Here is a 19771-nt window from a genome sequence, read left to right as displayed (position 1 = left end):
TGGTGTGAACGAGGATTCTTAGAGACCATGGAACCCAAAAACCTTCAACTCACAGATACAAGAACAACCTGGATGGGTGCACCTGAAATCCAATACTCCTCTCCTGACTGCAGGCTGGATCCAACATCTAGTCCAAGGACAGCTAGATTTGTCAAAATACCAGGTAACACATGTTCACAATGCACTACTGCTCAGGTGTCCGCTACACACATGCAAATGTGACTTCTGACCTGCCCCCAACAGACTGGCCTGTTTGGAAGACAAACAGGCCTTTGCTCCCTCCGAAAGCCTCTGTACACACACCATGGGTGCCCACCTGACACCAGGCAGCTGACCTGGAAAACAAACACAGGAGTCCACAGCTTAGCCATTAAAGATGTACATAGAACACTTCTTTTACAGGCTTCTAAGTTCCTCCAGAAAAGCTTCTGCTGTTTGGAGTGGAAATATCTAAGCAAGTGAGTTTGATATAGTTTGATGTTTTAAACCATAGTGAGGTGAACTTTCACAGATATTTTGTGCTATTTATTGCCATTGTGAAAAGAAGTGTAAAATAGAATTTCTTGTTATATAGATCTTTGGGGGGATTAATGTAAAATTAATTTACTCCTTAAGCTAGACAACCATGTGTTATTATTTATTGCGATAGCATTAAATTTTGTAATAGTCCTGGCAATAGCAATGGTTGGAAGAGGAAAGATTTGGATGGGAACTTTTAAATAATGACTCCATTAGAGCTGGTTTATTAACTTTTGATAGTAAATGAATACATTTATGACATACTTATTCCAAAAACAAATTATCTTTAACCTCCCCATATATCCAACTTCCAAAAGTTACACTGGGCAACCTTGTTTTTTTGTGTGGAGCCTAGGCTGACTTTGAACTCTTGACCCGCATGCCTCTGCCTCCTGAATGCTGGGATTCCAGGAGTGTGCCACTGAACTCAACCTTGCTTTTAAAAGTGCCTTTCATCCAGTGGCCATTTTAATAACAGTTCTTCACAAGTTAGATAACTTAATTGGGCCTGATGTTTAAATGCAGCGTTTAAAATATTAGGGGGTCTGAAGTGAGTGATAATTTTTATTTCAGTTTTTTTATTTTCCCAAGTAGCTCCTCTCCTCTTGTTCCCATAGCACCCATGTGAGCATTCATTGGAGCCAGGAAGTCTGGATTTACATGTCTTGTCTCTATGTCCTACTGAAGTGTCCCTCTGCTGACTCTCAAAGCTCTGCCACTGTGGCACCGGTGGTTCACCCTGTAACCTTAGCTACTTGGGACGATGAGATTGGGAGGATCCTGGTTCAAGGCCAGCCTGGGCAAATCGTTCATGACCCTATCTCCATAATAACCAGAGCAAAATGAACTGGAAGTATGGATCAAGAGGTAGATCACCTGCTTTGCAAGCTCAAAGCCCTGAGTTCAAATCCTAGTCCTACAAAAAAAAAATCCAAACCAAACCAAAACAAAAAATCCTCTTCCACCTTGGGTATAATTTCCATGCAGGTCATACTGAGTTTTCTATCTCCTTCCTGGGATTGTGGGTTCCCTGAGAATAGGAGACCTGTATTTTCTTTTTTCTTTTTATCTCTATGGCCTCATGCCTACAAGGATATGAGCCATAGCAGACACTCAGGAAGTGTTTACTAAAGGATTAATAGCTGGTCACTGAGGGACGGGTACTGCTCATTGAGATAATATTGACTGAGCCCAGTCTTCATGACTCCATCCTAGCTCACTGAGTTCTTCTTGTGCCTATTAGCTGATCAGTAATTGACCAGTAGCATGGAAGAAAAAGAGGAAGTGACTTGACTTACTTGGAATCCCAATCTGGTTCAGTGAAGAGGAGACCAGGTAGAGGAAACGAACAGGAGATGACATGACCCAGAGTCAGCATGAACAGGGCCCAGTACTACAAAAGCAGACTTTGCAAGATACGAGCTCCCTTGACAGTAAGAAAGTATTAAGATCTTTCAATATTTATGGTAACATCCTGTGCTGGAAAGATGAAATTATTTGTAGTGTATGACTCACCTGTGGCTGTAGAATGATGCATGTGATCTCACAAACATACAAATGATACTTTAAGGAATTACAGCAACTACCTAACCCTTTATGAAAGGTCTAGAGCCCTTGGAAATGCACGGTATAATTCGCTTTTAATATTGTGTGGTTCACTTTTGCTTAGGAGAGAGGTAGAAAGAGTAGTTTTAATTGATAAATTTAACCCCATGCTGAAATTATTCCCAAAATGGAGATCTCAGATGTCCTGAAAATGGAATGAGAGTTCCCTCTGAGTGCTCCTGAAGAACATTCAGCAACAGTTTCATTGGGTAACATGAGTCTGGAAACTGTTTAAGGCCAGTTACTGTGAACACTTTCTCAAAATTATAAAGCAACACAATGCCCGTGTAACGCTGCATCTGTACAGAAAGGCGTGTCAGCTCCTCCCTACTCTATGCTCCAGAAGTGAGCATTGAATTTCACAATGTCAGCAGGGCTTTTAGAAAGACATCTTCAAATCTTGAAGTATATACACTGTGCATTCCCTCACAGCAGCTTTCTCCATGAAGCCATTCCCTCTCTCGTGAGTGGTATATAGTGATGCAAAGATCGTGTCTTTAACTGTTTATTCAGAAATAATATGGTCTCAAAGAAGTTATAAAAACAGTACAGGGAGGTCACAGGCACCTGAACCCAGCTTCCTGATGGTTACACTTGATAGAAGCTTAGTCTGCTACTCCAACCAGGACAGGGCAAGCTCACTTCTTTTTGAAACACCAGATAATTTTGAGAAAATCTTCCTATAAATATGACTAGAATTATGAATTCTTTGTACACCAATAAAATTATTTTATAAAGTATCTATGCAGCAGAAGGCCTGTGAACAACTTTTACTATTATAAGTGACCTGACACCCAGTCACAGGCCTGGTAGATGTCCACATAAAACATTTGATGGCATTTGATGAACTATGTATTGGTTTAAATTCTGAGCCATCCTACTTCAAATGAGTTGAATTGAGAGTAGCAAGTGGTATTGGTAAACCAAGTACATTTATCCTCAGTATAATGAGATTGAAAATAAATGTTTCTTTAAAGTTTTGTTTAAATACATCACTCCCACTTGGAGCACTGCCTCTGCTAGAAGCCAGTCATATTCATGACAGTCAAGTGGACTTACAGCATCAGTATTTTAGCTGTCACATAAAAGCCTGCCTTTGAAGCCACACTCACATTAGTTCCTCCAAAGCTCTGTGTCTTAATTTATGCAAGAAACATCTTCACTTAGCACATCACTTCCTTCACTCATTTTTCTTGATTTCACAAAATTAAGGAAAACAAATAATATGGTAACATGGGTATTCCCAAAAGGCAGGTTTACATGTGGCTTGGGGCTTGGGAAACACAGAGTATTTTTATAAGCCAGAATTACCAGAGGAAAATAAGTGGAAAAAAATCTTTAAGATAAAAAACCAGCAATTTGTTTATTCGAGAAACATTGCAGGGTGCCAGAGGTTCACACCTGTAATCCTAGCTATGTGGGAGGCTGAGATTGGGAGGATCATGATTTGAGGCTAGTCCAGGCAAATAGTTCATGAGACCTGCCCTCCCATCTCCAAAAAATAGCCAGAGCAAAATGGACTACAGGTGTGTGGTTCAAGCAGTAGAGCACCTGCTTCGCAAGCATGAAGCCCCAAGTTCAAACCCCAATCCCAGCAAAAAAAAAAAAAAAAAAAGAAATCTTTACAGAAGGCCTCCTGGTGGGCAAGAACAGTCTTGGGCACTGGGTGTACAATGTTGGACAAGACTTTTTTCACATTAGAAATAGAGTAGGTAGGTAATGTATCTCAGTTGACTCTACCCACACGTTCCTGACTTAGTTGTAATTCCCTGTGGTAAAACAGTTTACTGCTACCCTTCAATGTTTCGGTCAGTGTCTTAATCCACTTTGTGTTGCTGGAATGGAATACCTGAGACTGGGTGGTTTATTTTTTAAAATTTTTTTGGTGGTACTTAAGGTTAAACTCAGGGCCTCACACTTGCTAGGTACTTTACCACTTGAGTCACTCTGCCAGCCCCTTTGGTGTTGGGTATTTTTTGAGATAAGGTCTTGCAAACTATTTGCCTGGACTGACTTCAAATCGCCATCCTTCTGATCTCTGCCTTCTGAGTAGCTAGGATTACAGTGTGAGCCACTAGCACCCGGCTTGCTTTGGTTACTTTTGAGATAGGTCTGGCTTTATGCCTGAGCCAGCCTGGACTGTGGATCTTCCTATTTGTGCTTCCCCAGGTAGCTGGGATGACAGGCACACACCATCATGCCCAGCCTTATTGGTTGAGATGGGGTCTTACAAACTTTTTGCCTGGTCTGACCCGGAACCTCAATCATCCTGATCTCTGCTTCCCAAGTAGCTAGGATTACAGACATGTGCCACTGCACGAGGCTGAGACTGGGTAATTTATAATGAACAGAAACTTATTGACTCATGATTCTGGAGGCTGGGAGGTCCAAGATCAAAGGACCTAGCTAAATTGAGGGCCTTCTTGCTGTGTTATCCCATAAAGAGAGGACAAAAGCAAGACAGCAGGAGATTGAACTCGCAGTTACTGTGCTCACGAGGTGGAACCCTTGTGACTCCCATTAGGCTCCACCTCCCAACACCGTTGCATTTGGGGATTATGCTTCCAACATGTTTTTGGAGAGACACTTCAAACTATAGCAATCAAAAAAGCATTTGAAGAAGGAATATGGGGAGAAAAAAGGAATATGAGCCTGATTGGTTATTGTCTGAAAATTATTGCTCCTCACAAAATGGATACTAAGACATTGGGGGAAAACATCCTGGAGACAATAATGGAGTACTTTCTTCAGAGATCCTGAATGTATGACAATATGATATGCATACACTACACATGTGTTAACCAAAATGTTTACATGTATGCAAAAATAATATGATTATTAATATACATAATAGATTGGCAGAGTGGCTCAAGTGGTAGAGTGCCAGCCTAATAAGCAAGAGGCCCTAAGTTCAAACCTCAGTGCTGCAAAAACAAGTGTGTGTGTATATATATATGTTTATAAAATAAGCCAAAGCAATCCAATATGAAAATGAAAATCTTTCTACAAACAGAGCTAAAACAACGGATACCTGTAAGAAAAAAACTTTAATCTTGCACCCTACCTCTCAGCATTTAGTAATTGGAAAAGTTAAAGTTGTAGCTATGTGGATATAAAATTGCTTCATCTTGTCTGTATGATTGAGTTTTCAAAATCAAATGGAAAAAGTAAGTCTAAAAGGGCTACTTGAAAGAGTATAAAATAAACTATAAAATAACCCAGGTGCCAGTGGTTCATGCCTGTAATACTAGCTACTCAGCAGGCAGAGATCAGGAGGATCGAGGTTTGAGGTAAATATCTCACAAGACCATATCTTGAAAATACCCAACACAAGACAGGGCTGGTGGAATGGCTCAAGTGGCAGAGTACCTTCCTACCAAGTGTGAGGCCCTGAGTTCAAACCCCTGTAACCAAAAAAAAAAGAAAAAAGAAAAAGTATAAAATAATTATGGTGTCATTGTCTCATAGCTTAGTTTTTTCTTCTTAATTGTATACAACATGTTGGTTTTTAAATTTTTTATGATGGATCTTAAAGAATTTTGGATGGGAAGAAATCAGTTTATCCTGGAGTAGAACAAAACACAGTCCACTCTCTTACAGTGGGGGAGAAAAGGGACATGCACTTCAAAGGGGAGGTATTCGTGCTGAAATGGGGGTGGTGTTAGCTCTTGCATTTTGTAGCTTCACATTGGCTTCTACATTTATATTTATTGCATTGTCTTAACCATTCTGTGGGAGGGCCACCTGATTGGCTCAATATACATTGGTTATTCAAATGGACCCTTAAAGAAAATGGGGCTCAGTAAGGTTAAGCCCCAGTTAACCTTATTTAGGTTAACTAAATGATCGTCCAACTAGTGAGGGCCCAGTCTGAGACTTGGCTCTTCCAACAACTTTTCCTCCTAAAGTCATCATCTTAAGTTGGGTTCCCCAGAAGCAGAGCCTGAGGTGAGAATTCCTCTGTACAGTGATTTGTTGAGGTCATGATCTCAAGAAAAGGACTAAGGGACACAGAACAGCGCCAGGGATGGAAGCTAAGTGTTGATGTGAGTTCCGCCCAAGTCCAGCCTGATCTGGGAGGACCCTGGAGAAAGTTCCCCACCTTGGGGCTTAACATTAGGGGAAGGCTGTTGTCCCTGGCTAATGCCTCTTACCTGGATTATCCATGGCTTTGTCTGCCCAACCCTCCAAGTAGGGGAGGCATCTCTGGACAAGGCAGGGATCTGTGAGCTGTTAGCAGCCAAAGTCAATGGTAGCTAGGGAACAGCCAGGACCAGGTGATCTCAGGGGGGGCCGCTGCAGCATCTTCTACCCTCTGCTGTTTTCAACAAGAACATTACCAGAGGGACAGCACCTCACATATTACATCAGGAGAGGGCCACTGTCCCCTGCTAATGACTTCACTGTGACACATTACATAAGGGCATTTACTAGACCTGTTCAGGGTGTTAGACAATGTTGACTGCAAAATAGAGCTGGAGAAGCTCCATATGCTGCTTTACCTCAGTTTACTGTAATGTCAGAAACCCCAGGGTCAACAGGCAGGAATTGACTCACAGATGGGTTTCATTTGGCCGCTACAGTGTTTACATGTTTTTAAAATTTGGCTGCTGACATTCAGAACTTCAGAGATTTGGCTGATGGAGTGGCTCAAGTGGTAGAGCGCCTGCCTAGCAAGTGTGAAGCCCTGAGTTCAAACCCCAGTACAGCCCAAAAAACAAAAGAAACAACAACAAAAGACTTCAGAGATTCCTATAAAGATGCGGATCTCTTGCTTCTGGAGACAACTTGACAGCACTGACAACCGGCATGGCAGCAATTTGAGCCTCAGTGCCCAGAAGGCTGATTGACCACCACTGAAGACAGGTGTCCCCCACCTTTTGTTTTGTCTGCTACTTGGCCCTGAAGAAATTTTAGTGAATGACTCCAGGTATAACCACCTTGCAATACCTTCCATGAATTTTTTAGAAACTTGTATGAAAATTATATACACTTATTCTCCATCCACATCTAGTATAATTAGCTTTTTAAGACTGAAATGTAATATATGTACAGAAAAGTACAGACTACACCTAGATGGATGCACACAGTTTAAACATATCTGTGCGACAGCACCCAAGACCAGAACTAAAACCTTTCTAGCTCTCAGAGGCTCCTTGGTCACCCCATTGTAATCTTAATCAACATAGGTTCACGCTAATGGTATTTTGAGCTTACCAAAACAGGGTTTCAGCTGGGTGCTGATGGCTCACACCTATAATCCTAGCTATTCATGAGGCAGAGATCAGGAGAATCTCAGTACAAGGTCAGCCTGGGCAAATAGTTCCTGAGACCCTATCTCAAAAAAACCCATCAGAAAAAAGGGGCCGATGGAGTGGCCTAAGGTGTAGGCCCTGAGTTCAAACCATAGTCCACATACACACACACACACACATACACACACAAAAGAAAACAAACAAACAAACAAACAAAAACAGGATTTCCCATATGGTAAAATTTTGGAAATGTTTTCCATAGAAAATGTTTACCTCCAGTTTGTGATGAAATGACATGCTTTACCATCTGTAGAGCCCTGAGCCCAGTCAAAGAATCCGTGCACTCTTGGTGAGCAGGACGCAATTTAGCTCTGTTTGGTTTTCCTGACCACTCCTGGGAAGAACCTGGAAAAACAGACATTGTACGTGAGAAGGATCATCCTGGTCCCTGATGACAACCTTCATCCTGACAGCCTACGTCTGAGTGTTGTCACCTCCGCACAGTGCTCTCCATCAGGTCTAGAGGGTAAAGCAGAAGCCTTTGCTTTGGGTTGACAAACGGTTGCCAACCTGCCAAGCAATGCCAAGCCCTGGGAGCAGTTGGGAGAGGACCTTTCCCCGAGGACCCCAGAGATTGGCCTGGCTAGAGACAAGAGCACATGATTTCCAGTTCAGGTGAGTGCATGACTCTGGGGTGGAACTGGCCAGGTTTGGAATCTATCACCACCAGTCAGCTGCGGGACTTCCTTGAGTCAGTTCCTTAAGCTTCCTGTGCTTCACCAGGAGCTGGGTTATTAACAGCCCTGTTTCCGCAGGGCTCTCAGGAGGATTAAATGGAACCAACTCGACTTATCGACTCAGCCCAGTAGCCAGCACTCAGTGGCAGTTCACACTTGTCCCCAGGACTACTGAAGGGCTGAGTGTGGGAGGCGCCCTGGGGAGGACTCTGGCCACACCTAGGCTGCATGGGAGTCGGGGGTGGGTGGAGGGAGGCCAACAGTAAGGAAGCCTCCAATTACGTGATCCCTGGGCTGGGTCTGAAGTTGCCTTTTGGGGGTCAACCAAATTACCTGAGGGAGAAAGGCCTGGAATGGGGTGGAGGAAAGAGGCATCCAGAAAGAAGAAGAGCCTGTGCAGCAGAGGACAGGCAGGAGGAGCACCACCTGTCTGGAAAACTTGTTTTCCTGGAGACTAAGAAATGGCAGGAAATGATCCTGCAAAGTATGGGAGGGTCAGATGAAGTAGAATGCTAGGGAAAAATTACAGGGAAATTAGAAATAAAGCCAAGTGGACGGGCTGTGTGTAGTGATGCATATCTCTAATCCCAGCTACTTGGAAGGTGGAAATTGGGAGGATTGGGGTTTGAGGCCAATCTGGGGGAAAATGCAAGACTCTACCTGAAAAATAACTAAAGAAAAAAAAGGGCTGGGGCATTGGTTCAAGTGTCAAAGTGTCTGCCTAGTAAGTGTGAGGCCCTGAGTTTAAACTCCAGTACTGCCAAAATAAAAAGGGTAGGAAAAGTTTGCAGCATGTTTGCGTTACATCATTGAATTACATTGGTTCTTTGGAAAGTTCGTTGTAGTAGTGGATATTTTCTGGTGAAAACAGTAACAAGACCATCTGGGTATCCTGGGGCAAGTGGTAATTTCTGTATAGAAATTTTATCATGTGCAGAACCAAGCAGCAATGGTCCTCACACTGCAGTTAGAAGGATGTCCTGGGGGGGAGGGGAGATGAAGGAGAATGGTGGAGGGGGTGAACTCAACTGTGATATATTGTAAGAATATTGATAAATGTCACAATGTATCCCCAGTATAACAATAATAAAAAAGGAAATAAAAATAATAGACAAAAAAGGATATCCTGCATGATAGCAGCATTGGCACCCATCATGGTGACTGGGATTATAAATATTTTAAGTAGCTGGAAGGAGTCGTGCTTTAGCGTTGCTGTTAGAGCAGTCAGTAGCATGCTGTGTCCATGCAGTCAGAAGCTGTTGTTTCTTGCCTACAGCTGGAAATAAAGACAGTTTATCTGATGTCACACCATCTCTAATGTCCCCAAAAGGTGAAGAGGAATAAGAAAACATCTTGGGAAACTCAAGCTTCCACACCACCTCTGCTCAGGGAGAGGAGAGACTACTGTTCGAGATCTTTGCGTTTTGAACCACTTGAATGCACTGGTATTTTGCATTCTGCTCTACAGTTGGGCACCACAAAAAGGAGCCACCATGGGGCATCATTCCTTTTGTCAGCATTTTAGAGCTAGAAAAATATAATTATTTTTTGGGAGTTGGTAGTGATGTGTATCAGATCAGGCTTGCCTTTGTGCACCAAATGGGGTAGGAGTTTTTCAAATGTAAGAATGCTAAGATGTTGGATTTCTAGGATTTTCGAAACAGGCACTCTGAATATTTTCCCATGTTACACACTGCTGTACCATTTTTTCCTCCTTAAGGTAGACCTATTTCTCCAAAGTGTGGAAGGTGAGCTGAAGCCACAAATTCTTCCCCCAAGGGGCAAGATCCTTCTGTTTCGTGTTGTTTTCCACTTAGAATTTTTCCCATTGATAACACTTGTCAGTTTTTTAAAAAAACACTCCTCGTATATTCTCTCTCTAAAGCATGGCTCTGGGTTTCCTTTGCGGACCATCCTTCACCATTGTCAGGCAACATTAGATAGGACTCCTCCCATTCCCATTTCCAGGGCCCTGACTGGCTTACATCAGTCACCGCCTTGGCCCCTTGACTATTTTGGTGTGCAGAAGTTAAGCCAATCTGAAGGGCGGGGCGGGGGCTGGCACCCCCTGAGAACAGATCTGAAGCACAAGAGCCTTGGCCATGGAGACATCATTTGAGTCCTGAATCATACTGTTCAAAATACGGCACCCTCAATGTTTTTGTTATATGAGCCAATGGAATCCATTTCTTTATGTGTGTATGAATGTATTTATCACACACAGTGATTTTAAAAAGGGGGAAGAAAAGAAACAGGTCCAATATAGGTGAATGACAATGAGGGGTCCCTAGACAAAGATGAAAAATGGTTAAACAAGCATGTCAAAATAAACAGAAATCAGACAGGGATCCTGGTCTGATATTCTGGGAAAAAAGTAACTTCTAGCTGAGGTCATGACTCATTCTGTTTACTTCTGACATTCTGTTTACTTCTGAAGATTGGCTGAATGTGGAGAATCCCTGAGAATGCTTCTTTGGTTGTTACAGGCAATCCAAGGATGGGCATTTTGGAATATCACTGCCGTGTCTGCTGTTAAATTGCATGAAAACAGCCTACCAACTGGGCATGGTGGTATGCACCTGCAATCTCAGCACTTGGGGGCCAGGAGAATCACTAGTTCAAGACTGGCCTGGGCTATATAACTAGACTTTGTTTCCTCCTTCTCCCACAAAAAAAAAGGGGGGGTGCCCAGCAGGGAGTTCCCAGCTATAAGGGAGACATAGGTAGGAGGATTCTGGTCCCAACCTGCCCTGAGCATAAAGCTCTGAAAAAAGCTAAGTAAAACAAAAAGGACTCGAGGGAGTGTCTCAAGTGGTAGAGTGCTTGTTTAGCAAGTGCAAGGCCCTGAATTCAAACTTCAGTATCACCCCTTCCCCCCAAAGACCCTTTCAACAAGATTTAAAGGGTTTGTCTTGAATTCTTTTCCAACAGAAGGAACTTCTTCCAAGTTAATAATTGTGAAGAGTCTTTCATCAAAAGTGGAACCAGAGCTGGGCACAGTGGCTCATGCATGTAATCCTAGCTACTCAGGAGGCAGAGATTGGGAGGATCGTGGATGGAGGCCAGCCCAGGCAAAAAGTTCAAGAGACCCCAGATGTATGGTGGTGTACATCTGTCTTCCCAACTAGATGAGAAACAAATAGGATCATGACCCAGGCTGTTCCAGGGAATAGCACAAGACTCTATGGGGAGAACCTAGAGCAAAAAAGAGCTGGGGTGTGGCTCATGTGGTAGAGTACCTGGCAAGTACAAGGTTCTCAGTTCAAACACAGGTACTACCAAAAAAACGAAACAAAAACGTGTGTGTGGGGGAGCAGGATAAAAACCATCTGCAGGTGTTAAAAGGGCCTTTGATTTCAGACCCTGGCTACATTTCACCATCAGTTTTCCTAGGATTTGGTTCACTACTGCCTGTCCACTTTTCTTCCAGAGTCACTAGCAAGTCGACAACCTCGGGTAGGTGCGATACCTCCCGTCATCCAGGTTGACTTATGTTAGCTGGAGGCTGATTCTCTGAAGCAGGTCACTCCAGTTTGAGGGGATAGGATCCTGCAGAACATGGGGGTGGGAACCCAGAAGGCCAGATGACCATGGAGAAGACAACTCCAGGCCTCACATCCAGGCTCTGCCCCCACCTCCCAACTGACGCAGCCCTGTGTGACCACAGCTTTGCTAGGGAGCAATCTGATTTCATACCCCATTTATTATTACAGCAGTGTGGAGATTTTTTGGGGGTGCGGGGAGGTGGTTTTGTTTTGTTTTGACTTCTGTTACATGAAAACCACAGGAGTGCTGGAGGTCAAACTCGGGAGCTTAAGTGTGGAACTTGGGGCCTTAAACATAGAGCTGAAGTCTTGGGCAAGGAACTCAGGGCCTTACGCCTGGAACTCAGGGCCTTAGGAATGGAATTCAGGGCCTTATACATAGAACAGAAGCCTTGGGAATAGAACTCAGGGCTTGGGAATAGAACGCAAGCATTAGCCATGGAACTCAGGCCTAAGACAAGAAAACCAGGGCCTTAGGCATGGGAATCAGCACCTTGGGGAAGGAATTTAGGGCCTTCAGGGAGTTGTCATAGAACTTAACCAAAGCCATGGATATCAGGGAATTGGGGATGGAACTTGGGCCTTAGACACAGAACTCAGGTCTTTGCATGGAACCCAGGGCTTTAGGCATGGAATTCAGGTCCTTAGTGTCAGGAAGGCGGGGAAGGGGAAGGGAGATAATGAGAGGCAATGAGAGAGATAATGAGTGCAACAGAAAACAAAAAATAAAAAGCAGATTTGAGGAATGTCAAGTAGCACCTGGGATGAGACCAGAGAAGGGTCACCTCACCCCAGAGGTTAAAATGGCCAATGAAATAATATGTGACCATGTGAGGGACAAGCTGCACCCCCCATTTCTGTAACCTGCTCTAAATGGTATATAAGGAAAGCCCCCTTTGTTCTCAGGGCTCAGCCTTTGGACTGCTGAGTTGCTGCCAGCCTGCTTAATAAACTTGCTTCCTGAAAGCTTTGGTGCCCCGTCTCTCCTACAACATTTCTAGATGCTCATCTGGGATTTAGAGGGCAGTGTTTTCACCTCTTTGTCACCAGTTCAATGTCCCCAGTCCAACGGGAGGGCTGCCTCTGCCAGGTGCCAGCAGATGTGTTGATCTAGAGGGAGGGAGCCTCTCTCGACAAACCGAGGAGGTGAATTTCATTGCACAAAGGAATGGAAAGGCTCAGGAACTAACTTGGGAGCCCCACACATCCGACTGGTAAGAACCTGGGTTCGAACTCAGGCCTGCCTCAGGAGCAGAAGGAGTCTGATCAACTCCCAGCAGAGACATCCCAGAGGTTGCCTTTTGGGGTGAAACCATGTCTCTCAGTTTCAGGGAGTAAGGTGGAAGTAATGTGCTGCGTGAGAGTGTGTGAAAGTACAAGCCCAATCTGCAGGTCTGTGGCAAACTCATATGGTCCAGGGTGAGTCCTAACAGGGCCTCCAGTCCAGGGCTTACACGGACTCACTATGGCTAAGAGATGCCTAAATCCCCATGGGGAGAATGGCTGGGGATGGACGAAGTGAATGGTGTCATTTGTTTTCTCCTGTGTACCTGAGAGGAGGATCCCTTACCTCCTCTCCACAACCCTCATCCCCTTCTGTCTCTGTCTCTGTCTGGACATCTGGCAGTGGGAGGAATAGGAGGAGGTCAGAGTAACAATGCTTAAGAACTTTAAAAGGGGATTTAATGAAGATTACAGGGTCAAGCTGACTCCTGGCCAGCTTAGGACCTTCTGTGAAATAGACCAGCCTGCTTTTGGTGTAGGATGGCCCTTGGAGGGGTCATTAGATAAGGTCATAGTCGATGGAGATTTTGAAGTGGTTGTAGGGGGAGCCTGGACACTCAGATCAATTCCCTTATATTGACTGGTGACAGGATGCAGTTTCAGTCAGCCCACATGGCTAAAGTCCCACCTAGAGGAAGCATGCAGGTCATGGTAGCCAGGGTGGCAGCAGCTTCCAAGTGCAGGGAAAAATGTAAAAAGCCAGAGAAACCCATATTTGTGGGGATCCCCAAGGAGACCCCACCCTCTTATGTGCCACTGTACCCCCTGCCGTCTGCCCCTTTGCATCCACCCTCGGAAGGGGAAGCAGCATCAGATGGGGGAGGCCCCAGCAGCACATATGCCTATAAGGCTGGGCCCAGGAGTCCTTGAAACTACAACCCCACTTTCCTCTGGCCCCAGGAACCTCATGCTTGCTCTGAGCCCACCAATCCTCACTCCGCGGCTCCATGTGAGACTGGCCCCTACGTTCAACCAGGAACACTTGAACAGTCCCACTATGGGCCTAGCCTCTCCCCTGAGACCCACAGCCCTGCAGATGATCTGACCAGCACAGTCAGATACAAGAAGGAAGGCAGACATTCATCTCCCAACCCTTCACCACCACAGACCTTCTAAACTGGAAAAGCTTCAGTCTCTGATTTATCTAATGCAGTCCATCATCCAGACTCATAAGCCCACCTGGACAGACTGCTGACAGCTTCTTCTGACTCTATTTAATACTGAGTGACACGTATAACCTTGGCAGCTCTAAAGTGGCTGGAAGACCATGCCCCTGCAGACACTCTAAGTGCCCAAGCCTATGTTCAGGGCCGGTTCCCAGAGGAGGACCCCCACTGGAACCCTATTGATGACTGAGATTACAGTCAAGCAGCTTGAACAGTATCAGGAGGTGTTATGAGGAGTCATGGAGGATGGAGGGAAAAGGTTATAAACGTGAGTAAGACAACAGAAGTCATCCAAGGGCCAGATGAGAGCTCTAGCCAGTTTTATGAGCAGCTATGCGAGGCCTTCACCTGTACACCCCTTTCAACCCAGAGGCGACCGAAAACTGGAGGATGTTTAATGTAGCCGTTGTCAGCCAGGCCCAGGGGAGCATAAGAAAAAATTACAAAATCTTGAGGGGTTTGCTGGTATGAACACCAGCCAGCTTCTGGAGTTGCCACAAAAGTCTTTGTCAATTGAGTACAAGAAGCCAAACAGGAGACTGATAGAAAGATGAAAAGGAAGGTGGAACTCTTTGCTGTGGCTCTATCCAAACAGTTGGGTGGGCCCCAACATACAGGACATGGCAGAGGAAGATGCAATACCCATGGATGGTGGACAGTGCCCCTGGAACAGCCTCACCCTAGAGAGGAACTAAGGTGAGACCAGTGTGCCTACTGTCATCAGGAAGGACACCGGAAAAATGAATGTCTCTAATGGCCCAGGGACCCCAAGAAGGCAGCCCAGACCACAGGCAGAGGCCAAGTTGTTGAAGGAAAGTATAGGCTTGCTCAGGGGAGAAGCAGCCCCTGAGAGAACGATCTTGTCAAGCTGGCCACTTTTGAGGATTATGAGGAAGACATGGACAGACCAGACTCCATTCTACTGGGCCCCCAGGTGCCTATGGTCCAAGATAGGGGGCCATCCCATTGATCTACTGATGGACACTGGCACAACCCATTCAGTTATAACCCAACCTGTGGGCCCTCTCTCACAGAGCCATGCAACCATTGTCAGGGCCACGGGAGATCAGACTCACCTCCCCTTCCTTGTATCCAGAAAATGCAGTCTTGGAAAGCATGAAGTAAGGCATGAGCTCCTCTACCTTCCTGACTGCCCTGTGGCCTTGATGGGCAAAGACTTGTTGTTCAAAATAACTTGTTGACACAGATATCTTTTGACTCTGACAGCATGGCAGCCTTAAAGCTGAGAGTGCCTGAAGCCAAGATTCTAACTTTCACATTTGTGCAGGAGGAGGAATGGTGACTCCGTGCCTCTAAGAAAGTGATTCCTGAGATTGCTGAGCTTTCCTTTAAGATTCCAGAAGTATGGGCTGAGGACAACCCCACACACACACCAGGACTGGTTCAGAACATCCCTCTGGGGATGGTAGAATTAAAGCTGGGAGCTATTCCTGTTAGCCGGAGGCTATACTACATTCCTCTCAATGCCCAAATTGAGATCCAAAAGCATCTTGACAGACTCCTAAAGTATGGGATTGTTTGGCCTTGTCAGTCTCCCTGGAACACTCCCTTCCTTCCTGTCCAAAAACCAAGGACTAAAGACTTTAGGTCAGTCTAGGACCTCTGTGCAGTCAACTCAGCAACTGTCATTTTATATCCTATGGTCACAAACCCATACACGCTTTTGGACCTTATCCCAGCTGATGCAAAGTTCTTTACCTGCCTGGACCTTAAGGATGCATTTTTCTGCATCCGCCTGGCCCCACAGAGCCAACCCATCTTTGCCTTATAATGGGAAAGTCCTAGTACTGGAAAAAAGGAACAATTGACTTGGACTCGGTTCCACAAGTCTTCAAAAACTCCCCCACTATCTTTGGGACTGCCTTAGCATTTGACCTAAAGACTTTCTCAGCCAACCAGGATGGCTTCACACTCCTCCTGTGACCTCCTGTTGGCTGGACCAACTCAAGACAATTGTATGGAAGGAACTCACCTCCTTCTCTCCCTTTTGTGGAAGGCAGGATATAAAGTTTCCCAAAAGAAAGCCCAGATTTGCCAGGATATTGTTAAATACCTTGGGTTTTACCTGTCACAAGGACAATATAGACTGGGCCCTGAGAAGAAAAAGGGTGTCTTTTCCATTCTGGACCCCAAGACCTGTCAACAGATTAGGGAATTTCTAGGGGCTGCAGGTTTCTGCTGGATCTTGATCCCCAATTACTCTCTCTTGACAAAACCCCTTTATGAAGCCACAGAGGGGGGAGAGGAGCAAGAAAAGGCCTTTAAAGAAATTAAGAAGGCACTCACAACGCCCCTACTCTGGGCTTGCCAGATGTGATGAAGCCCTTCTTTCTATATGTACATGAGAGACTGGGGACAGCTATGGGAGTCTTGACCCAGCTGTTAGGTTCCCGGCACCACCCTGTGGCCTGTTTATCAAAGCAACTTGATGCAGTTTCCCGAGGCTAGCTGCCCTGCCACGCACCCTGGTGGCCAGTGCCATCTTGATGGCTGAAGCAGACAAGCTTACTTTGGGACAAGAACTCACAGTCCGAGTTCCCCACTCTATTTTGAAGTATGGACAATTCTGGAATTGCTAGAAGCTGTATGGGCCCTTAAGTGAGTAGCAGTCATGCACTGCCAAGGGCACCAGAAGGGAGACTTCAGCTGTTCGGGGAAATCGAAAAGCTGATAGGGAAGTCAAATGAGCAGCTCTCACAGGAGGGCAAGCCTCAGCCTCACTGACAGCTGCCTTGTTCCCATGCCCTTTATCTGAATTGGACCCCCGGTACACACCACAAGAACAGGCTTGGTTTAAGACTGAGGAGGGAAATTTTCTACCATGCAGATGGTGGAAGTTTGCTGACAGCCATATTGCAATTCCAGAATCACTAGCTCCCACATTTGTCAAGCAGTTCCGTGACAGAACTCACTCAAGGTGAGCAGCTCTCAAAACCACCTTGGTCCAACATTTTTATGTCCCCAAGCTCTCCAGCATAAGTAAGACAGTATGTGAAATGAGAAGTCTGTGTGCTAAAAACAACCCCAGCAAAGGCCAAGAGCATCACCCCAGTGCAAAGTGTTGGAGGAACTGCTTTGGAAAACCTGATTGTGGACTTTACTGAGATGCCATGGACCAGAGGATGTAAATATTTACTGGTGTTTGTCTGCACTTTCTCAGAATGGGTGGAAGCCTTCCCTACTCGGACGGAAAAAGTCCAGGAAGTGGCCAGGTGCCTGTTAAAGGAAATTATCCCTCAGTTCAGAATACTTGTGCCTATTGGATTGGACAGTGGGCTGGCCTTTGTGGCTGAGGTGGTATAGTTGGTGACTAAGGGCTTACGAATAACTTGAAGCTACACACGGCCTTCAGAGTTCAGAGAACTCTGAAGTTCAGGGAAAGTAGAACACATGAACAGGACTCTAAAATTGCAATTGGGAAAACTAGGCCAGGAGACCCACCTACAGTGGGGTCAGTTACTGCCATTAGTAACTGATCAGGATTAGGTCTAGCCCCACCAAATGGATGGGTCTCTCCCCTTTTAAAATTCCTTTTGGGTGGCACCCCCTTTAGTTAAGGGCCTGCAAGGGGACCTTAAGGAAATGGGTGACTGTACACTGAGACAGCAGATGTAGGCCCTTGGGTTGACTCTCTTAAAAATCAATGACTGGGTAAGAAAGAGACTCCCTGTTAGCCTGACAACTCACACACACCCTTATAAACCAGGGGATGCTGTTTGGGTAAAGGAATGGAAGGTTAAACCGTTAATGCCCTGCTGGAGGGACCCTTTTGTTGTTTTTTTCCACCCCCATCACAGTTAAGGTAGCAGATCTCATTCTCTGGGTCCATCTCGACCGAGTAGCTCATTGCTCTCACACAGGTGCTCCAGCTTGCTGCAGAAGGCTCAGGAGACAATAGGAGACCGCTAACAACAAGACGTCAGTCCCGCTCCAGTCACTCCAGAAGCTAACTAGTCTATGCATGGTGGAAGCTTGAGGAGTTGCCCATCTCACCTTTGAGGATGAGTCCCTTCCATGTTTTCTTCTTGCTAATTTTGGTCAGCTTTATACCTGGAGAACCCTAGGCTGGTGACTCATACATGTGCACTACCCGAGTTGGAAGTGTTGTTACCAAAAGTCTGGTTTTTCATACTTACTGTTCTTGTGCAGGCACAGTTGTTGGGACATGCACCCACAACCATGTCACCTACTCAGTGTGCTCTCAGGATGGTCAGTATATCTGTTTTAATCCCATCTATCACCCTCGGGAGCAATGGCTAGAGGTCTGAAGCTTCACCAGCACTGGGGAGCTTATTAGCTGGACATAGGTTTACAACCCCAAAAGGCCAATATCTACATACTTTGATGTGTGCGCCATAATAGCTAAAAACTCCATCTATTGACCTTGGGGTATTGGAAACCCCTGTGGAGGCCTAGCCTGGGAGAAAACTTACATGTCAAATGATAAGTGTATGTGCAGGGAAGACAGCTGCTCATGTAACGATGCTGTGGAAACATAACCCCCTAGATCAAGATGATGCTCTTTGGCCCAGAAGAGGGTACAAGCATCAAAGAGGATAATGTGGCAGGAAGGCAGGGAGGGGGAAGGGAGATGATGAGAGATAATGAGGGAGATAATGAGAGACAATGAGTGCAACAGTTAAACAAACAAACCAAAAACTGAATTTGAGGAATGTCACGTAGCACCTGAAGCGAGACCAGAGAAGGGTCACCTCACCCCAGAGGTTAAAATAGCCAATGAAATAATATGGGACCATGTATGGGGCAAGCTGTACCCCCCCCATTTCTGTAATCTGCTCTAAATGGTATATAAGGAAAGCCCGCTTTGTTCTCGGGGCTCAGTAACTTGCTTCCTGAAAACCCTGGTGCCCCGTCTTTCTGTCTGAGCCATCCTACAACACTTATGCATGGAACTCAGGCCATAGACATGGAACTCAGGGCCTTGGTCATGAAACTCAGGGACTTGGGCTTGGAACTCAGGCCTTAGCTCTAAACTCAGAACTTTGGGCATGGAATTCAGCCTTAGGTATGGAACTCAGTGCCTTAGACATGGAACTCTGGCCAGAGGCATGGAACTCATGGCCAGGGGAAGGACGCAGGGACTTAGGTTGTAACTGATGTCTTAGGAATGGAACTCAGGGACTTAGACATAGAACTCAAGTCTAAGGCATGGAATTCAGGGCGCCTAGAAATTTGCACCCTGGGCAAGGAACTCAGGGCCTGGATTATAGAACTTAGAGACTTGGTCATGGAACTCAGGCTTTAGCTCTGGAACTCATCCGGGGTCATGGAACTCAGAGGTAGCCATAGAACTCAGGGCCTCAGGTCTGGAATTCAGTGCCCTAGGCATACAAGTCAGGGCCTTGGGCATGGAATTCAGGCTTAAGGAATGGAACTCAGGGTCTTGGGCGTGGAACTCAGAGTCTGATAGACAAACCTCGGGCCTTAGGCAGGGAGTATGGTGCCTTAGGCATGATAATCAGTGCCTTAGCATGCAACAAGGGCTTCAGGCATGGAACGCTGGTCCTTAGGCATGGACCCAGGCCGAGTCAGGCCTTACCTCTGGAACTCAGAACCTTAGGCATGGAACTCAGGTTTAGCCATAGAACTCAAGACCTTATACTCATGGACCACAGGGC

At 45.6% G+C, this 19771-nt stretch overlaps 1 long non-coding RNA gene across 3 annotated transcripts; it reads left to right on the top strand.

Moving 5' to 3' along the window:
• The first annotated feature begins 357 nt into the window (after window positions 1–357).
• Window positions 358–15276, top strand: LOC141423327 (uncharacterized). Of its 3 annotated transcripts, XR_012448106.1 has the most exons (4): window positions 358–458; window positions 6746–7054; window positions 7693–8054; window positions 9393–15276. It is a non-coding gene; the product is annotated as an uncharacterized lncRNA (long non-coding RNA). The 3 variants fall into 3 exon arrangements; XR_012448104.1 differs by lacking the exon at window positions 6746–7054 and having other exon boundaries at window positions 363–458; XR_012448105.1 differs by lacking the exon at window positions 358–458 and having other exon boundaries at window positions 478–7054.
• Window positions 15277–19771: the final 4495 nt, after the last annotated feature.

The sequence above is a fragment of the Castor canadensis genome, chromosome 5 (assembly GCF_047511655.1).
Source record: "Castor canadensis chromosome 5, mCasCan1.hap1v2, whole genome shotgun sequence".
NCBI classification, from domain to species: domain Eukaryota; kingdom Metazoa; phylum Chordata; class Mammalia; order Rodentia; family Castoridae; genus Castor; species Castor canadensis.
Note: the sequence above shows the minus strand (reverse complement) of the source record. Positions and strands in the feature narration are given on the sequence as shown.